Here is an 18,749-nt window from a genome sequence, read left to right as displayed (position 1 = left end):
GGAGTAGTTCAACTCAACGCCAGTGAGCGTTCGACTGAGGTAGTAGAGCGCTCTTTCTTTCTGGGATTCGTTTTCCTGTGCCAAGAGTGCTCCAACTAAACTTTCCTGAGCAACAATGTATAATATGAGCAGTTTCCCTGGTACAGGTGCCTCCAGGACAGGTGGACTTGATAAATACTTCTTTATGCTTTCAAAAGCATTGTTACATGCGTTGTCCCATACGAACGGAACATCTTTCTTCATGAGTCAACTGAACGGTTGACAACGCCCTGCAAGGTTGGAGATGAAGCGTCTGATGAAGGCTAGTCATCCTTGTAGACTTTTCAACTCGTGCAGGTTTCTTGGCTCGGGCATGCTTTGAATGGCCTTGATCTTTGATTGATCCACTTCAATGCCACGATGCTTGACAATGAAGCCGAGGAACTTTCCAAATGTGACGCCAAATGCACACTTTAACGGGTTCATCTTGGTGTTGTATTTTCGTAACCTTTCGAACACTACTCGCAAATCCTTCAAGTGATCTGATATTTTCTTTATCTTGACCACCACATCGTCTACATAGCATTCTACGTTCTTGTGTAGCATGTCATTGAAGATCTTCTGCATTGAGCGTTGATATGTAGCTCCAGCATTCTTCAGACCAAATGGCATCACCTTGTAGCAGTAGATACCTTTTGGAGTGCGGAAGGATGTTAGTTCCTCATCTTCAAGAGCCATACGAATTTGATTGTATCCAGAAAAGCCGTCCATGAATGATAGTGCCTCATGGCCAGTGGTCGCGTCCACCATGATTTCAATGGTTGGCAAGGGGAAGTCATCCTTTGGGCAAGCATCATTGAGGTCTTGGAAGTCTACGCAAACACATATTTGTCCAAATTTCTTAAGGACTATGACGATGTTGGAGATCCACTTGGGGTATTGCACCTCTCGAATGAAGCTTGCTTCGATCAACTTGTCAATCTCGGCCTCGATTTGTGGGATGAGCTCGGATCGATAACGTCTTTGAGTTTGCTTTATTGGTCGTGTTCCAGGCTTGATTGCAAGATGATGCACAGCAATGATAGGGTCGAGGCCGGGCATTTCCTTGTAGGTCCAAGCAAAGACGTCCTTGTACTCTAATAGCAGCTGGTAATACTTATCTATCTCGTCTGCACTTAGTAATGCACTCACGAAGATAGGCTTCGGTTCCTCACTTGTGCCTAAGTTGAGTTCTTTGAGATCGTCAACTGTGGCTTGCCCCCCATCTTCGAGTTGTGACGGTGCTACAATGACATCTTCCTCGAGGATTTCATCTTCTTCACCTTCTTGGATTGTGATGTGGAAGACGTCTTGGGCCTCTTCTTCAGTGTTGACCTCTCGAGCTTGTTGGCATGAAGATTGTCCAGTGTGGATGATGGTGTGCCTTTTTACTTTCAGTGATCCAATTGTGTTAACCTCCAAAATTGCTTGGCGCTTCATTCTTGAAGGAATGGAACTTCGAACGTCATCCTTTTCTGCCAGACGATCGATCTTTTCCACTTCTGGTGTCGTCTTTCTCCTTCTGGAAGGCTCTTTGGCTTCTTCAAGTCTTTCCATAACTAATTGTCGTGGAGGAAAGTTAGTCGTATTGCTTTGCTTCTTAGGTTTCGACAACCTTTTGAAAACAGAGTTTCGAGATGCTGACGTGTTAAGCCTTTTAAAGACGGAAGTTCTATTTTGACCGCCAATGAGTTTAAGTGCCGAAACTCTAGGCCTTGAATGATTTATTCTATCGAATACTGACGTCTGAGGGGCAGGTTGAGGCTCATATTTATCTTGTATAATGCTCACGCTGATGTGTTGAGCGCTAGCATTTTTTGCCTTGCTGGAGATCTTCACCGGTGCATTTGGTGTGAAGCCAAGTCCCGCTTTCTTATTGTTAACCCCGTAACCATGCTCCTCTAACTTCTTCTGAGTTTTAGTGAGATCACGTTTGTTGTCTTTGACGGTGTTCAAATCCTTATTTCCCAAATTTGCAGAGGAGGTGAAGTTGTACCCAGCTTTCGACATGAGTTTGTAGGTGTTTGGATCAAAACCTTTTTAGGTCCTCTTGGTTGGGAGAAAGCTTGGTTCTACCCCCCTTTTGGCAGGCCTTTTATGAAGCCTTGTGATGGTCTTGCAACCTTAGTGTCGCCTAGCTGTGTCAGAGGCAAAATTGCATTCGTTTTGAGCAACTTTACATTATCCATGTGCCGCTGTGCATCGGCTTTACTTGCTGCAGTTTCAAACGGGGATTGACCATTCTTTCTTCTCGACATCTGGATGTATCAAAAAACAGGTATGTTTGGTCCATTTGAAGGTATCCTACTCTCTCTGGTTGTTGCAGGTTTAGCAAGCTCATCGTCATTTTTGCTTGAAGATGGCATAGCTTCTTCTTCTTGCTTCTTGGGCACAGCTTGCCACTCCTGCTTTTTAGGTGTTGCTTTGCCCATGGATTTGATCTCTTTTGGAAAAGTTTCGGGCACCATGTCTTCATCCATGTAGAACTTGGCGTCTGCGAAATGTGATTCAGCTTCGGTGAATGGTTTGGTGTCGCCATAGATCACCTTCACTCATTCTCGGTAAAATTTTAAGCATTGGTGAAGGGTGGACGGTACTACTTCATTCGCATGGATCCAAGGCCTTCCTAAGAGCAAACCGTAGGAAGTTCTTGCATCAATCACGTGAAATATTGTGCTTGACTTGAGTTCACCAATGGTCATCTCTACTCGGATCATGCCCATCACTCTTTGTCCTCCTTGGTTAAAACCTTGGATTAGTAGACGACTTAGGGATAGTTCATCCACCTTGATGCCGATTGTGGTCATTGTTGACTTTGGCATGATATTTATGGCTGATCCTTCATCCACAAGCATGCAGTCGACTTTGTGCTCCTTTACTTACCCAGAGACGAAAAGATGACGGTTGTGAGGCTTGGATCCTAGCAGCAAGTCTTCGTCGGTGAAGTGGATTGTGTCCTCGGCAACACAACATGTGGCACACTCGTGTGGCCGAAGCCTCAAGCCTTCGTTCTTACTTTCTTGCACTTCGTGGTCGTTTGGACTTGCTAAAACCGCTGCCAGTGCCCTTCGTATCTTCTTTGGCAATTGTAGCGCTTCCTCGATGCTAAAGTGTCTTGGCAGACCTTCTTCAGGTGTAAAAGTATTTTCTCCCTCAGTGGCGACAACTTTGCCTTTTGAGGGTTCTTCCATTTCTACTTCGACCATATGACATGCAACGATAGTGCAATGTTGGAAGAAGTCCTCCAGGAAGTACTCGTGCAAGGAGACGGAAATGCGTGGCTTTTGCTCCGCAGGTTCCCCAGCATATATTGGCTTAGCAACTCTTATGTTTCTTTTAGGCTTCCTATTGCTGCGGCGGCGGTGCTTTCTCCCTTGTTCCTCCTTTGGCTTTATAGTTTGCGATCTCGGTTTCCTCGTCCTCTTATAGGTCACCAATGTCCATCATTTGTCATCGTCAGTAAATGCATCTTGGTTGCTTGCCCTCAGTGACGGTGGTGCAGAAGGTGCAATGTGGTTTGAGTATTACCGAGCATGGTCAGGCATTTCTTGAAAAGGCACGGGATCAAATGATTCGAACACGACCGTAGTGGTGTGCGTTGCAGCTGTGTCTTCTAAGTCGAGCTCAATCTGCCTTTGTTGTGCCAACTTCATGATGAGTTCTTTTAGGATGAAACACTTGCCCACATGATGACCCACGATGCGATGGTACTTGCAGTACTTGGGATCATTGATACGATTCATCTCTTCAGGGCGTTTGTATTCAGGCAACTCAATCACCTTCTTCTCTAGCAAGTCGTCCAGCATTGCGTCCATGTCGGAGTCCGGAAAAGGGTATACCATCTGCTCCAGTTCCCTTAAAGTGTTTTTGTACCTATCTTGGGTGTGGGAAGGCTCACTTCTTTTTATCTCATTTGCTTTGTTATTGAAGGAGATTTTATCGGGTGCGGACGAGGTCTTGATAGGGGTGGTATTGGTGGTAAAAGCTTCCTTGGCGGGCTTTTTCCCATGATTGTCTGCTCTTGAAGTAAACACCTTATCCCTTTTGAAATCAGTGATTGGCTCCTTCTTTCCATGGTGGGCGATGCTCAGCTCCATGTCGTGGGCATGGGTGGCTAATTCTTCAAAAGTTCATGGTTTGATACCTTGAAGGATGTATTGTAAACCCCATTGCATGCCCTGGATGCACATCTCGATTGAAGAAATCTCGGAGAGTTTGTCCTTACAGTTGAGGCTTAGATTACGCCATCAGTTGATGTAGTCCATGACTGGTTCTTCCTTCCATTGCTTCGTGCTCGTCAGCTCTAGCATGCTCACAGTGCGGCGGGTACTATAGAAGTGGTTGAGGAATTCCCTTTCCAACTGTTCCCAGCTGTTGATAGACTCGGGCTCCAGGTCCGTGTACCACTCAAAGGCGTTTCCTTTTAACGAGCGCACAAACTGCTTGGCGAGGTAATCTCCCTCCGTCCCTGCATTGTTGTAGGTTTCGACGAAATGTGCGACATGTTGCTTCGGGTTTCCCTTTCCGTCAAATTGCATAAACTTCGGCGATGGATAGCCCATCGGCATCCTAAAGACGTCGATCTTCCTGGAGTAAGGCTTCGAATACAACGTGGAAGCATGAGAGCTCCCTTCGTACTGTGCCTTGATGGTGTTGGTGATCATCTCTTGCAGCTGCTGGATAGAAAGAAATCCTATGAGTGCCGCTGCTTGGTCTGGCTCTGGCTTCACATCAATTTTCTTCACCGGAGGCTCCTCTTCTCCGCCAGCTCCTCCCTTTAGTGGATCATCCTCTGGGTCGGGTTTCTCACCGTCCTGCGCCTCCAATCGGTTGACTAGTGCTACAATTTGCAAGTCTTTTTCTTCCACAGTTCGGGTTAGCCTTGCGATTGCTTCATTCATTTGAGCCAACTACTCATCGATTGAAGTTGCTCTAGTGGTCATGACTTGCATGGCTGAATTGCCGCTTGAATCGACATCGGATATCATGGATTCGGAGTATTTCCTTGGGCTTTCCCCCCTTGGTGCCCTTAGTGAGGCTAAGGTGATCATAAGCTCGTGCCTTGGGTACTCTTGTTCCCTTGGCAGAGTTAATGCAGAGGTGAAAGAGGCGGCAGAAGTAGCTCTTGTCTTGCTTTGAGTCGTGATGCCCAAAGTGACGAGGATGCTCTTGTTCTTTACGCCGGTTGCGGGAACAGTTTGAGCCTTCCTTGATGCCATTAATTTTGGAAGTGTGCTTAAATTCTTGAACGGAGAAAGAGATAAGAGGTAAAGATAGTCCCACCGAGCGTGCCAAATTTGTGAACACGAAAATTTCCTAAAAGGAAAGAGACAAGAACAATGTGCACAAAATAATATTTGTATTTGATGATTTTGGGTTACAATCTCTCTCAAATTTGATCATTTGGTTCGATCTCCGTAAGATGTTGATTTTTGGATGTGTGATTGATCCAAGGGTCGTCGGGGCTTAATTTTGGAAGAACGTTCTTCAAGGGCCGTGGGCTTGATCTTGAAAATGGATTTGAGCAGATCTTCAAGGAGCCGTTTGGGCTTGATCTTGAGGATGAGCGTTTCTTCAAGGGTCGTTGAGGCTTGATCTTGAATAACGGTGATGAACGGATCTTCAAAGGGCTTTTGAGCTAGATCTTTGAAGAACAGTGATGAACGGATCTTCAAGGGCTTTTGGGGTTTGATCTTGAATTTGTGGAAGTTCTTCAAGGGCCTTTGGGGCTTGATCTTGAATTGGTGGAAGTTCTTCAAAGGGGCCGTCGGGGCTTGATCTTGAAGGTGGATGATTGTTGATCAAAGGGTCGTTGGGGCTTGATCTTGGAAGAACGATGAACGAAGAACGAAGAAGGCTTTCTTGATTCTTTGGGATAAACGGATGATGAACGATGAATACTTTCTTCAAGGGCCGTCGGGGCTTGATCTTGAATTAGTGGAAGTTCTTCAAGGGCTTTTGGGGCTTGATCTTGAATTGGTGGATGATTATTGATCCAAGGGCCGTCGGGGCTTGATCTTGGAAGAACGATGAACGAAAAACGAAGAAGGCTTTCTTGATTCTTCGGGAACTTGGATGCTTGAGAGCTTCGGAGTTTCAGAGCTTCAAAGCTTCAAGGTGTAAAATGAATTGGTCATTTGAAATGAATGAAATTGGCTTCTATTTATAGAATTCCAAAACTTGATTTTTGGGATTAAATAATCAGATGAAATAAATAATTTCTACCGGACGTTGACACGTGTCCTGTTTGATGACTTTTCCAACTTATTTCGATTTTTTGTTTAGACACATGCTACGTGTAAAATTTATGTAATACATGAGCGTTGAAACTTTGATTTATCGGTCAACATTTATTTACCGAAATTTCGATGTCTACAGTATTATTTTGAAATAAAATATTACGTGAGGCATGAAAGTGAAATGTTTTAAAGATGTTGTAGAGGGTTGTAATAGACCTTAAACCTGAATGACTACTATGTAATTTACCCATATTAGAAACAAGCACCAAAAGAGATTCCTCCATAATTCATTCTTTTGTTTTAACTTATAACAGTCAATTTATGAGTACAGAAAAGAAAACAATCATAAAGCAGAAAAGGATTAATTAATTATTTTCGAGAAAAGGAAAAGGAAATAAATTTGGTCAGCACCAGAGATCGTGTGTGAGGGATGGGAGTAAGGGTGTTGAAGGCTCTCAACCATTAGGGCTACATTGCCCCTCCACAAGAATTTAAAATCTCAGTAACATAAGTTGGTCACGTATTTGTACTATGTTAATGTTTGGTCAGCCATCACCATCATCACTCACAATAGCACTGTTTCACGTTTCCATCTAAGTTAATTTTGTAATGTCCATAATCTAAAACTTCAATGATTCATCTATTGAACACTTCAGAAAGAAAGATGACTATGTTTACACTAACACTGATCGTAGCGAGTTCAAGTTTCAATAATATGCACATCATGAGATTACAGAAGGAAGAAGAAGGCACAGCGAGTAGAGGCTCAATAAACACTCACAAGTTTCCAGCAAAATACTCGCATGATTCAATGGTCTGCTTTGCAAATGATTCCATAAACTCCTTTGTATCTAGTGGTGTATATCTATAACCATATCAACCAAAGATAACAACTGAGTGTAGGAAGACTCGAAAAATCAAAACAATCAAAATTTAAAAGCATTTGAGATATGGGTAGAGTCTTTAACCAAGCAATTGAATCTCAGTTCCCGTTAGAAACAACTATTGTCCATTACTAGCAGCTAGTTAATCGTTATGAACATGCAACTAGAAAATGGTAGTAAAGAAATACTCGAGACCAACTGCAAGTTCTTGAGCTACTTTTTGGTTAATTTCAGTTGAATCCCCAACAATGTAAATTGATGCTTCTTTCAAAAGTTGCACGTATCCCACTGACAGAGACTCCCAAGACTACATAATATCAGGCCATTTCAATTCAGGATCGTGTTTCTTTTCAGTTTATGACTAACAGATCATCATCGATGTACCTGCGAAAGACAAGAATTGTCCACCTAAACATATGACCAATAGACTGCACAGTTTTTTATATAATTTCACATTGCATATAGTTTCACAAACCATATTGTTTAAGAAGGCTTTATTTTACCAAACAGATGATTATTTTCCACAAGTATGATAAGAGACCCATAATGCTCTTCTTTTATTGTCAATGAGGTGCCATCTGCATCCACAAATACATCTCTCGAGCTTTCGAAATTTCGACCTTTGAGTTGTAATCTTAATTCGACCTCAGAAGAAGCATCAACAAACTGCATTGTAATTTTCACAATTCGAAACAAGATCTAACCGATGGAAGAGAAGCAAGGGATAGGAGTGAGTACCTCGTACACTACAAGAAAACATGGATTATGTGACAACAAACATTTGTCACATAAATATGGAAATTCGTCACATTTGACTATATGTGACGCATTTTCAGCGTCACTAGTTGCGTCACCTATACAGCTCACCTATAGTTTATGTGACAAATTTCAAAATCGTCACATTTTTTCAGAAAATGTGACACCACAAACGTCACCTAATAACTATATGTTTGATGAATTAGGCGTCACAAAACACAGAGGTCAATGACCTATAAATTCGTCACATATCAGATGTATAAGTGATGAATTTATCGTCACCCAATATGATCCAGATGCAATGGTTGAGGATAATGGTATTAATATCATCACCCATTCCTTTGATATGTGGCACAACTTATGTCACATGTCAAAACCAAATGCTTATTAGGAACAATATATGGCAAACTAATTATCACATTCCCTATTTCGTACTCTAAAATTACAATTAATTACAAATATAAGGAATACTTCATTAATCAACAATTTAAGTATGTTTGTACCATACTTGACCAATCCCGAAACTACTAAGCACCGGTCAACGTTATACCGTCAAGGACCCAGAAGAGTTTCCCTCCAACCAAGAGGCCAATCACAGCGCGACACGTGTCGACATCAGAAGCCAATCATAGCGCGACAAGTGTCAACATCAGAAGCCAATCACAACACGACACATGTCAATGTCAGAATGAAACTAGAAACTCTCTTCTATAAATAAAGATCATTCTCTCACAATATTTCCTAATGTCATTTGTACTAAATCATTCACTTGTACTCACTAAATGAGAGTTTGAACCTATGTACTTATGTAAACCCTTCACAATTAATGAGAACTCCTCTACTCCGTGGACGTAGCCAATCTGGGTGAACCACGTACATCTTGTGTTTGCTTCCCTGTCTATATCCATTTACATACTTATCCACACTAGTGACCGGAGCAATCTAGCGAAGGTCACAAACTTAACACTTTCTATTGTACCAAAGTTCTCACTGATTTTGTGCATTAACATTTGGCGCCATCTGTGGGAACGACACTTATTCCCATTCTCTTCTGCTTTGTCAAGCTGGTTTCCACCATTCGTACACTCTCTTTTGACCAGGCATCCCTCTCCAACATGGGGAGCGAAGGAAGCCACAACACACAGAATGACACCCTTCTTGCACCTAGTGCGAAGTAACGAAGAAGGAAGGAAAGAGGGTTGCTCTTCAAGCTAAAGTCGATTAGCTAGAAGCTCAAAACAACAAGATAGCAATGAAGAATGAGGTCCTCCAATAGCAGTATGAGATGCTTTTTGAGACGCTCCATAAAACTAGGCGTACTCAAACACACGAGCTTGTTGCCCCTGTGGACATCAACCATCATCTGGGTGCCCCCCAACATGGAGGGTCACCTTCCTTCGACATGGGTATCCCTGATGAGGAGTGAGTTAATCATCAAAACATTAATCAACATGAGACTTCTCTCAACCCAACTGCTTCGACCCGAAGCAGAAGAAGTGGATGAAGATACCTCCTTGCAGAAAGGTTGGAAAGATCGAAAGCCGTTTATCGTGACTGCCGAGACTTCCTAAAGCAACGTCGAGAGAATCCCCTTCACATATGCTCGAAGATCAATGACCCAAAGGTTTCTGAAAGACTCGGTCCCCTCCCACGACCCAGGCCAACTGCCAATCTAGGGAAGGAACGACATGTCTTAGAGGAACATGAAGGTACAAGGGACCCTGAGGTATTCCGACAGACTCGCCCTAGAAGTCAATACGGCGAGTCCAAGGAAAAATCACACACCATTGCTCAAACTTTCCTGCTTCTAAGAGGCGATGGAGACTTACGAAAGAAAATCCCAGTGGTACATGACTCCACTCAAGACCCTCTTGTCCTACAGCTCCTTGAGGAAGTAAACAAGTTGAAGGCCGAACGTCAGGCCGAGATACCTGACTGGAACCAATCCAGGCCTGCCTTGTATTGCTGTCTTCCACCTGAGACAGTAGACTCATTTGAGGAACTGAGGAAACTGTTTGTCTCTCAACACATCTTCCAGACCTATCGCTTGCATTCTACAGATGACTTGTACACTATTCGCCAGAAGCCAGACAAGTCACTACGAGAGTATGCTAGTCGTTTCAACCATGAGTATTCTTGGTGCGCTGAGGCAGATGATAAGACCGCCCTCAAGGCCTTCACGGCAGGCCTACGTGATTGTTTCTTCAAGTACATGATCAATGCCAACACTTGGAAGACTTACTCTGAGGTGATGGCACAGGCTTACAACCATGCCTCCGCCGAGGCAAAGACATATCAAGGGAAACCCCCCACAACCACCCCTTATCAGCAAGTAGGTAATGGAAGCCAGATCCAACCAAATGAGAAGACCTCGACCTTCCAAACGGCAGCGGTGCCTCCCCCTGCCTTACTTAATATTTTGCCAAGTCAACAGACATATCAATCTCAGGGCAAAAGGAAAGATTTCCATCCTCACTAGTCTCATTTTAGTAAAATGAGTAAGGGACACTACCGCAATAACCAAGGGTATCGCCATGATAATCCCCGACCCCAGGTAGTCAACACAGTGGGTCAAGCACGTGTCAGGACAGCCCCTACCCCGAGGTCAGAAGCATACACACCTTTGAACACCACATGCGTGGCCATTTACCCCAGCATAGCACACTTGATACCAAAGCCAAAGTCGAGGCACCCGAATTACAAGCCCACGAAGAACACGGGCACGTTTTGCTGCTACCACGAGCATAACGACCATGACGGCGAAAAGTGTATCACCCTTCGTGATCATATTAAAGCTTTGGCACGTGAAGGAAAAATTGATCAATTCCTCCTTCACCTTCTAAAGGGTAACCGTAACCAATGCCAGGTAAATGTGATATATTCCATAAGTGGTGGCACATCCATATCTAAATCTTCTAACAGGGCCATGAAAAATAGTGAATGAGCTTTAAGGTCTGGCCACCAAGTGTTTCACGTGGAAGACATCAGGGGAGGTAAGTATCAAAAACCTAACTGGGATCCAATATGTTTCTACCCTGAGGAAGAAAGAGGCATCATCTACCCTCACAACGACCCACTGATCGTGGAAGCTCACATAGCCAACTTTGAAGTACGACAAATCCTGGTAGACACGGGGGCTTCAGTTAATATCATGTTTGCTGAAGCTTTCAAGGCACTTAATGTAGCTGAACACTTGCTCGACCGCTCGATTTCCCCTCTGATAAGCTTCTCCGGTGATATCATGCAACCTTTGAGGAACATACACTTACCTTTCACCATTGGTACAGGCCCTTACACAGCTACCATTACCACTAACTTCCTGGTGGTTGATTGCTCAACGGCATACAATGTCATCTTCGGACACACAGGCATCAATGATCTCAAGGCCATGGTATCCACACATATGTTGTTGATGAAATTTCCAACCCCCTATGGCAATGGTTACATCAGAGGAGATCAACTTAGTGCACAATCATGTTACAACACTTCGGTCAAGCAACATCACCCGCATGTGCCCAAGGAAATCCTTTTTATACATGACGAAGTCATAAAGACCAGCCCAGACGAAGCCAACTTGGATCTTCACGGTGGCAACAATCAATCTGACGATCCTCGAGATGACTCTTTCACCCAGCAAGCATAACCCGCTGAAGAGTTGGAGAAGGTCTCTATCTCAAAAGATTATCCAAATCGTATGGTGAAGATTGGTACCACCTTGTCACCACCCATTCGGTTGGCATTGATCTCTTTTTTGCAAGAGAACACTGAGGTCTTTGCCTGGTCATACGAGGACATGCTAGGTATCTCTCCCGATATAATCTGTCATCGCTTAAGTATTGATCCCAAGACCAAGCCAGTGAGACAGAAGCGAAGATCTTATGACGCTGAACGGTATGAGGTAATGAAGGCAGAAGTTGAAAAACTCAAAGGCATAGGCTTCGTCCGCGAAGTCAATTATCCAACGTGTGTAGCAAATGTTGTCCTTGTTAAGAAGAATCCGACCAAGGAAAGTCTCATGCTCCAAAAGGTCTTATGGAGAATATGTGTCGATTACACCGACCTAAACAAAGGATGCCCGAATGATAGCTTTCCTCTTCCTCTCATAGACAGACTTATAGACTCTACGGCAGGGTGTGAACTCCTGAGCTTCATGGATGCTTACTCAGGATACAACCAAATCCTCATGAACCCTCCAGACCAAAAACACACAGCCTTCACTACTGACAGGGGACTATATTGCTATAAAGTCATGGCCTTCGGCCTAAAGAATGCAGGAGCGACTTATCAGAGACTGGTCAATTCAATGTTCGCCGAACAGATTGGGAAGAGCATGGAAGTTTACGTTGATGATATGCTAGTCAAGAGCAAACATGCTGACCAACACATCACCAACCTATCTGAAACTTTCACCATTCTGAAAAGGTATCGAATAAGGTTGAACCCCAACAAATGTGCCTTCGGCGTAGGCTCTGGCAAATTTTTAGGCTTCATGATAAGCCAACGAGGCATTGAGGCTAATCCCAAGAAGATCAAAGCAATCCTCGACATGAAGGAACCGGTAACTTCAAAAGACATACAGAGCCTTACTGGCAAGGTGGCAACCTTAACTAGGTTCATCTCTAAGGACACAGACAGATGTGCTCTTTTCTTCAAAGCACTTAAGGGAAGTAAAAAGTACATTACATGGATTGATGAATGTGCTGAGGCATTCAAGAACCACAAAGACTACATAAGTAAAGCCCATATGCTTTCCAAACCTGAGGTTGGTGACACTCGAAAAGATGGTAATGTCACATGTTTACTATGCTAGCAAGGCCTTACAAGATGCGGAGACACGGTACTCCAGCATTGAGAAATTGGCTCTAGCATTGGTCATGTCTACTCGAAAACTTCGCTCTTACTTCCAAGCACACTCCATCATCGTGCTTACCAATCATCCTCTTCGACAAATACTCCAAAGTTCTGACACTTCCAGGTAAATGATTAAATGGGCGATAGCATTGGGTGAGTTTGACATCTCCTACCAACCAAAGTTAGCTAAGAAGGGCCAAGCAGTGGCAGACTTCATCACCGACTTCACATATCCTGTTGACATTGTTTCTACGCCTAAAGAAGTGGTTTCATTATCCTCGGAAGCTCAGAAAATAGAACCAACAGCCCCAGCATGGAGTCTATATGTTGATGGCTCGTCCAACCAACAGGGTTGTGGAGCAAGACTAGTCCTTACGATCCCTGACAAATTGGCGATGGAGTATGCTCTTCGTTTCAAATTCAAGGTGTCGAACAATGAGGCCGAATATGAAGCCCTCTTAGCAGGCTTACGTTTGGCCAAACACCTTAGGGTTAAACGAATTAATATCTTCAGTGACTCTCAATTGGTGGTTAACCAGGTCACCAACAACTTTGACGCTAAGGATAGTGCCATGGCAGCATATCTGGCACAAACACAATTGTTGCTCAAGCACTTCCACTACTAGATCACCCAAATTCCTCGAGCGGCAAACAGTCATGCAGATGCTTTGGCTCACCTCACCTCAGCAGTGGAAGACAAGATTGGGAGAAAAATTCAAGTCGAATTGTTGGCAGCACCAAGCATCATAGCTGCGGAAGTGTTCAACTTACAACAAGGAGATAGTTGGATTACCCCGATTTATAGATTCCTTACTCATGGCACCCTTCCAAATGACAAAGTCCAAGCTAAGCAGATTCAATACAAGGCTACCCGTTACTTGATCATTAATGACCAACTCTACAAGCGGGGTTTTAACCTACCATACCTAAGATGCCTTATGCCCGCAGAGGCGGAAACTGTCCTTCAGGAAATACATGAAGGAGTCTGCGGAGATCATGCTGGATCTCGATCCCTAGCACACAAGGCTTTTCGCTAAGAATATTACTGGCTAACACTACACCAAGATGCCATCAGAATATCTCGCTCATGTGATAAGTATCAACGCTACGCAACTATTCCTCACTCCCCTCCTGAGCCGCTCACTCCTATGATCAGCCCTTGGCCCTTCGCCTAATGGGGACTTGATTTGATCAGCCCAATGCCTGCAGGGAAGGGCAAGGTTCGCTATGCAATCATTGCAGTTGACTACTTCACAAAGTGGGCTGAAGTAGAACCCTTGGCAACCATTACTGAGGCAAAAATAGAAAACTTCGTATGGAAGAACATCCTTTGCAGATTCGGCATTCCCAATGCGATAGTCACTGACAACAGGTGACAGTTCGACAACAATAAGTTCAGGATGTTCTGCTTTAAGTTCAACATCAACTTATGTTTTGCCTCCCCAACTCATCCCCAGTCTAATGGACAAGTTGAAGCCATCAACAAAATAATCAAGCGAACTTTGAAAACCAGCTTAGACAAGGCTAAAGGTTGTTGGCTAGAATTTGTACCCCAAGTTCTTTGGTCATACCGCACTTCATATCGGACATCAACAGGAGAAACCCCATTCTCACTTGCCTTTGGTACAGAGGCAGTTATCCCAGTTGAGCTTGAGCAAGCAACGTTCCGAGTCCAGAACTACGTGCAAAATGAAAATGACAAACAACTTACCCTCAACTTAGATCTAGTCGAGGAACACAAAAACCAGGCTCACTTGAGGAATTTCGCCTACAAGCAGCGCATCTCCAACTACTATGACTCAAGGGTCAAACCTCGTTCTTTCAAAGTGGGGGACTGGGTATTGAAGAAAAGATTACTCTGCGACAGAGTCCCAAATGAAAGAACACTTAGTCCAAACTGGGATGGACCGTTTGAAGTTGTTGGCATCAGTCGCCCTGTCTTCTACAAGCTTAGAAGCTCCGATGGCAAGACTCTTGGCCATCCATGGAATGTTGATCACTTGAAGTACTATTACAAGTAAACTCACATTGTACAAGTGTTAAGCTTCAACCGTTCGGCATCCTATGTAACAAAGACTATTTGGCATGAATTCAATAAAGAGGTGATTTAGACAATCGATCATAATCCTCTTACATTCCTAACAATGAAACATTCGGGTTCAAAGCTTCAACATGAATGCTTCCAACATGAAACAAAATCTAAGTATATGTCAACAAGACTATACAAATAAACAAACAGCTTCACAGTATATTTGTTCAATCATACATTCCAACACATTCATGCATAAGCCAACTGTGCTTTGAAAGGGTTCAACATATTTTGTGTCATTCGACACTTGCTACAATGTGCCTAGACACCTTACCTTATTCTCACCAACCAGGTGATGAAATGTGAAGAAGGAACTCATCTTCATGCCACCAACCAGGTGATGAAATGTACAACCCGTACTCTCCTTCATGCCACCAACCAGGTGATGAAATGTACAACTCGTACTCTAATATCATTTGGCAACTTGTCACTCATGCCATCAACCAGGTGAAGAAGGAACTCATCTTCATGCCACCAACCAGGTGATGAAATGTACAACCTGTACTCTCCTTCATGCCACCAACCAGGTGATGAAATGTACAACCCGTACTCTAATATCATTTGGCAACTTGCCATTCATGCCACCAACCAGGGGAAGAAGGAACCCACCTTCGTACCACCAACCAAGTGATGAAAGCAACTCACCATTCATTCCACTTACCAGAAGACGAGTGGTACAACGTGTACATGTGAACTCCTAGCATTCATAAATAATCAAAAACCCTCAAGCTTGACAACTCAACTAGAGGAGCACTTATGCCCAACAAAAGTTATAGTCACCAACAAAGTCTTATTGCAAGCCAACAACAACTTTAGTGCATGGCATACGAAGATCAAGCTATTCAGCCCTTTTGTATCTGCTTTAAACATTTCCCCTCTGTAACAATGCAAACACTATAACTCATAGAAAGCTTCACACACTCTTGATCAAGACAGTGTGAAGCTAAACCAATTTATGGTGCCAACAAGAGCTTCATCAAAGGAGTTCAACCACAATTCTCAAAAGCTTCACACACTCTTGATCAAGACAATGTGAAGCAAAACAAATTTATGGTGCCAACAAGAGCTTCATCAAAGGAGTTCAACCACAATTCTCAAAAGCTTCACACACTCTTGATCAAGACAGTGTGAAGCAAAACCAATTTATAGTGCCAACAAGAGCTTCATCAATAGAGAGCAAACACAATTCTCAAAAGCTTCACACACTCTTAATCAAGACAGTGTGAAGCAAAACCAATTTATGGTGCCAACAACAAGAGCTTCATCAATAGAGGGCAACCACAATTCTCAAAAGCTTCACACACTCTTGATCAAGACAGTGTGAAGCAAAACCAATTTATGGTGCCAACAAGAGCTTCATCAAAGGAGTTCAACCACAATTCTCAAAAGTTTCACACACTCTTGATCAAGACAGTGTGAAGCAAAACCAATTTATGGTGCCAACAAGAGCTTCATCAATGGAAGTTAACCATAATTCTCAAAAGCTTCACACACTCTTGATCAAGACAGTGTGGAGCAAAACAAATTTATGGTGCCAACAAAAGCTTCATCAAATGAGTTTAACCACAATTCTCAAAAGCTTCACACACTTTTGATCAAGACAGTGTGAAGCAAAACCAATTTATGGTGTCAACAAAAGCTTCATCAATGGAGGGCAACTACAATTCTCAAACCTTCGAAGCAAATTCAAGACTGTTCGAAGCAAATTCAATTTATATGGTTCATCCAAAACTTCGACTACTACAAGGTGTGGCTTGCATCACAATCTCTTGCTCAACAGTGTGGAAGCAATATTTGTATATGTTGTCTCTCCTACATTTTCAAATTTCTAATTTCCCAAAAAAAAAAGGGGGGGGGGAAATTCAACAAAGCTTCATCAATGGAGGACAACTACAAATTCTCAAAAGCTTCACACTATCTTGATCAAGATAGTGTGAAGCAAAATCAATTCATGGTACCCAAGAAAAGCTTCAACTCCAAAGCTTCACCTACAAAGCTTCAACACAAAAGCTTCACCAACAAAAGCTTCATCAATGGAGGACAACTACAAATTCTCAAAAGCTTCACACTATCTTGATCAAGATAGTGTGAAGCAAAATCAATTCATGGTACCCAACGAAAGCTTCAACTCCAAAGCTTCACCTACAAAGCTTCAACTCCAAAACTTCACCTACAAAAGCTTCAACACAAAAGCTTCACCCACAAAAGCTTCAACACAAAAGTTTCACCAATAAAATCTTCATCAATGGAGGATAACTACAAATTCTCAAAAGCTTCACACTATCTTGATCAAGATAGTGTGAAGCAAAATCAATTCATGGTACCCAACAAAAGCTTCAACTCCAAAGCTTCACTTATAAAGCTTCAACTCCAAAGCTTTACCTACAAAAGCTTCAACACAAAAGCTTCACCCACAAAAGCTTCACCAATAAAATCTTCATCAATGAAGGATAACTACAAATTCTCAAAAGCTTCACACTATCTTGATCAAGATAGTGTGAAGCAAAATCAATTCATAGTACCCAACAAAAGCTTCAATTCCAAAGCTTCACCTACAAAGCTTCAACTCCAAAGCTTCACCTACAAAAGCTTGACCCACAAAAGCTTGACCCACAAAAGCTTGACCCACAAAAGCTTGACCTACAAAAGCTTCACCCACAAAAGATCAATTCATAGTACCCAACAAAAGCTTCAATTCCAAAGCTTCACCTACAAAGCTTCAACTCCAAAGCTTCACCTACAAAGCTTCAACTCCAAAGCTTCACCTACAAAGCTTCAACTCCAAAGCTTCACCTACAAAAGCTTGACCCACAAAAGCTTCACCCACAAAAGCTTGACCTACAAAAGCTTCACCCACAAAAGCTTCACCCACAAAAGCTTCACCCGCAAAAGCTTGACCTACAAAAGCTTCACCCACAAAAGCTTCACCCACAAAAGCTTCACCTACAAAACTTCAACACAAAGGCTTCACCTACAAAAGCTTCACACTATCTTGATCAAGATAGTGTGAAGCAAAATCAATTTATGGTGCCCAACAAAGCTTCAACCTCAAAGCTTCACCTACAAAGCTTCAACACCAAAGCTTCACCTACAAAGCTTTAAAATATATATATATTTATTTTTTTTTTTTTTAGAAATTCAAAAATTCAAAAATTCAAAAAAAAAACAATTCGAAAAAAAAAATTTCGAAAAAAAAATAAAAATTTGCCTAGGCCTCCTCTTCTTTGGGCCTAACAACTTTCATAACAAATATATATGAAGAATGAGTTTTGGGCTACCACTTAGAAAGGAAATGCCTCATTTGTCAACTCCATCGACCAGAGACTTGGAAGACTCCTACCATATGCTACTGCACCTTGATACTCGGAAGTCTCACGACCACTCAGTGACTTGGATTTTTCAAGTCTCCAAACGAAAAGTTTTCCTCACTTGGGAAATTAAGGGAGCACTACCTCAACCTACATGCTTCACTCATAAAACTTCAACATACAAGCTTCAACAAAAGGAAAAATTCAAAGAACTTAGTGAAGAAGGCCTTGGTGTATTTAACACAATACGTTGAAATGAAGCAAAACTTGTTTATTGATATCTCCAATAAGTTACAAATATGTACATATACATGAATCAAAATAAACAAACAAGAGGGAGCCTTCACAAAGGTTGCTCATGAGAAGTCTCAGCAGTCGGCAGAGCCCCAGAAAGAGGAGGCACCAGAGGGTGATTATTCGGAGCCTCAATACTAGGCAGAACCCCAGAAGGAGGAGGCACCGAAGGTTGATCATTTGGAGCTTCATTACGCGGTACAGCCCCAGAAGACGAAGGCAATAAATGCCTTTGGAACAAACCCACAAACCTCTGATGATCAAGTAAAATCTGACCATCAGATTCCTACAGCTGGTCGAGCTTCCTCTT

General features: G+C 42.8%; 1 pseudogene; it reads right to left on the bottom strand.

Annotated features, from left to right (window-relative positions):
- The window catches only part of LOC126609333 (probable inactive shikimate kinase like 2, chloroplastic), a 58,292-nt pseudogene that overhangs the window by 21,979 nt on the left and 17,564 nt on the right, over positions 1-18,749 (bottom strand).

The sequence above is a fragment of the Malus sylvestris genome, chromosome 16, assembly GCF_916048215.2.
Source record: "Malus sylvestris chromosome 16, drMalSylv7.2, whole genome shotgun sequence".
Lineage (NCBI taxonomy): Eukaryota > Viridiplantae > Streptophyta > Magnoliopsida > Rosales > Rosaceae > Malus > Malus sylvestris.
The sequence above is the reverse complement of the archived record's forward strand: the minus strand, read 5'-3'. Positions and strand labels throughout refer to the sequence as shown.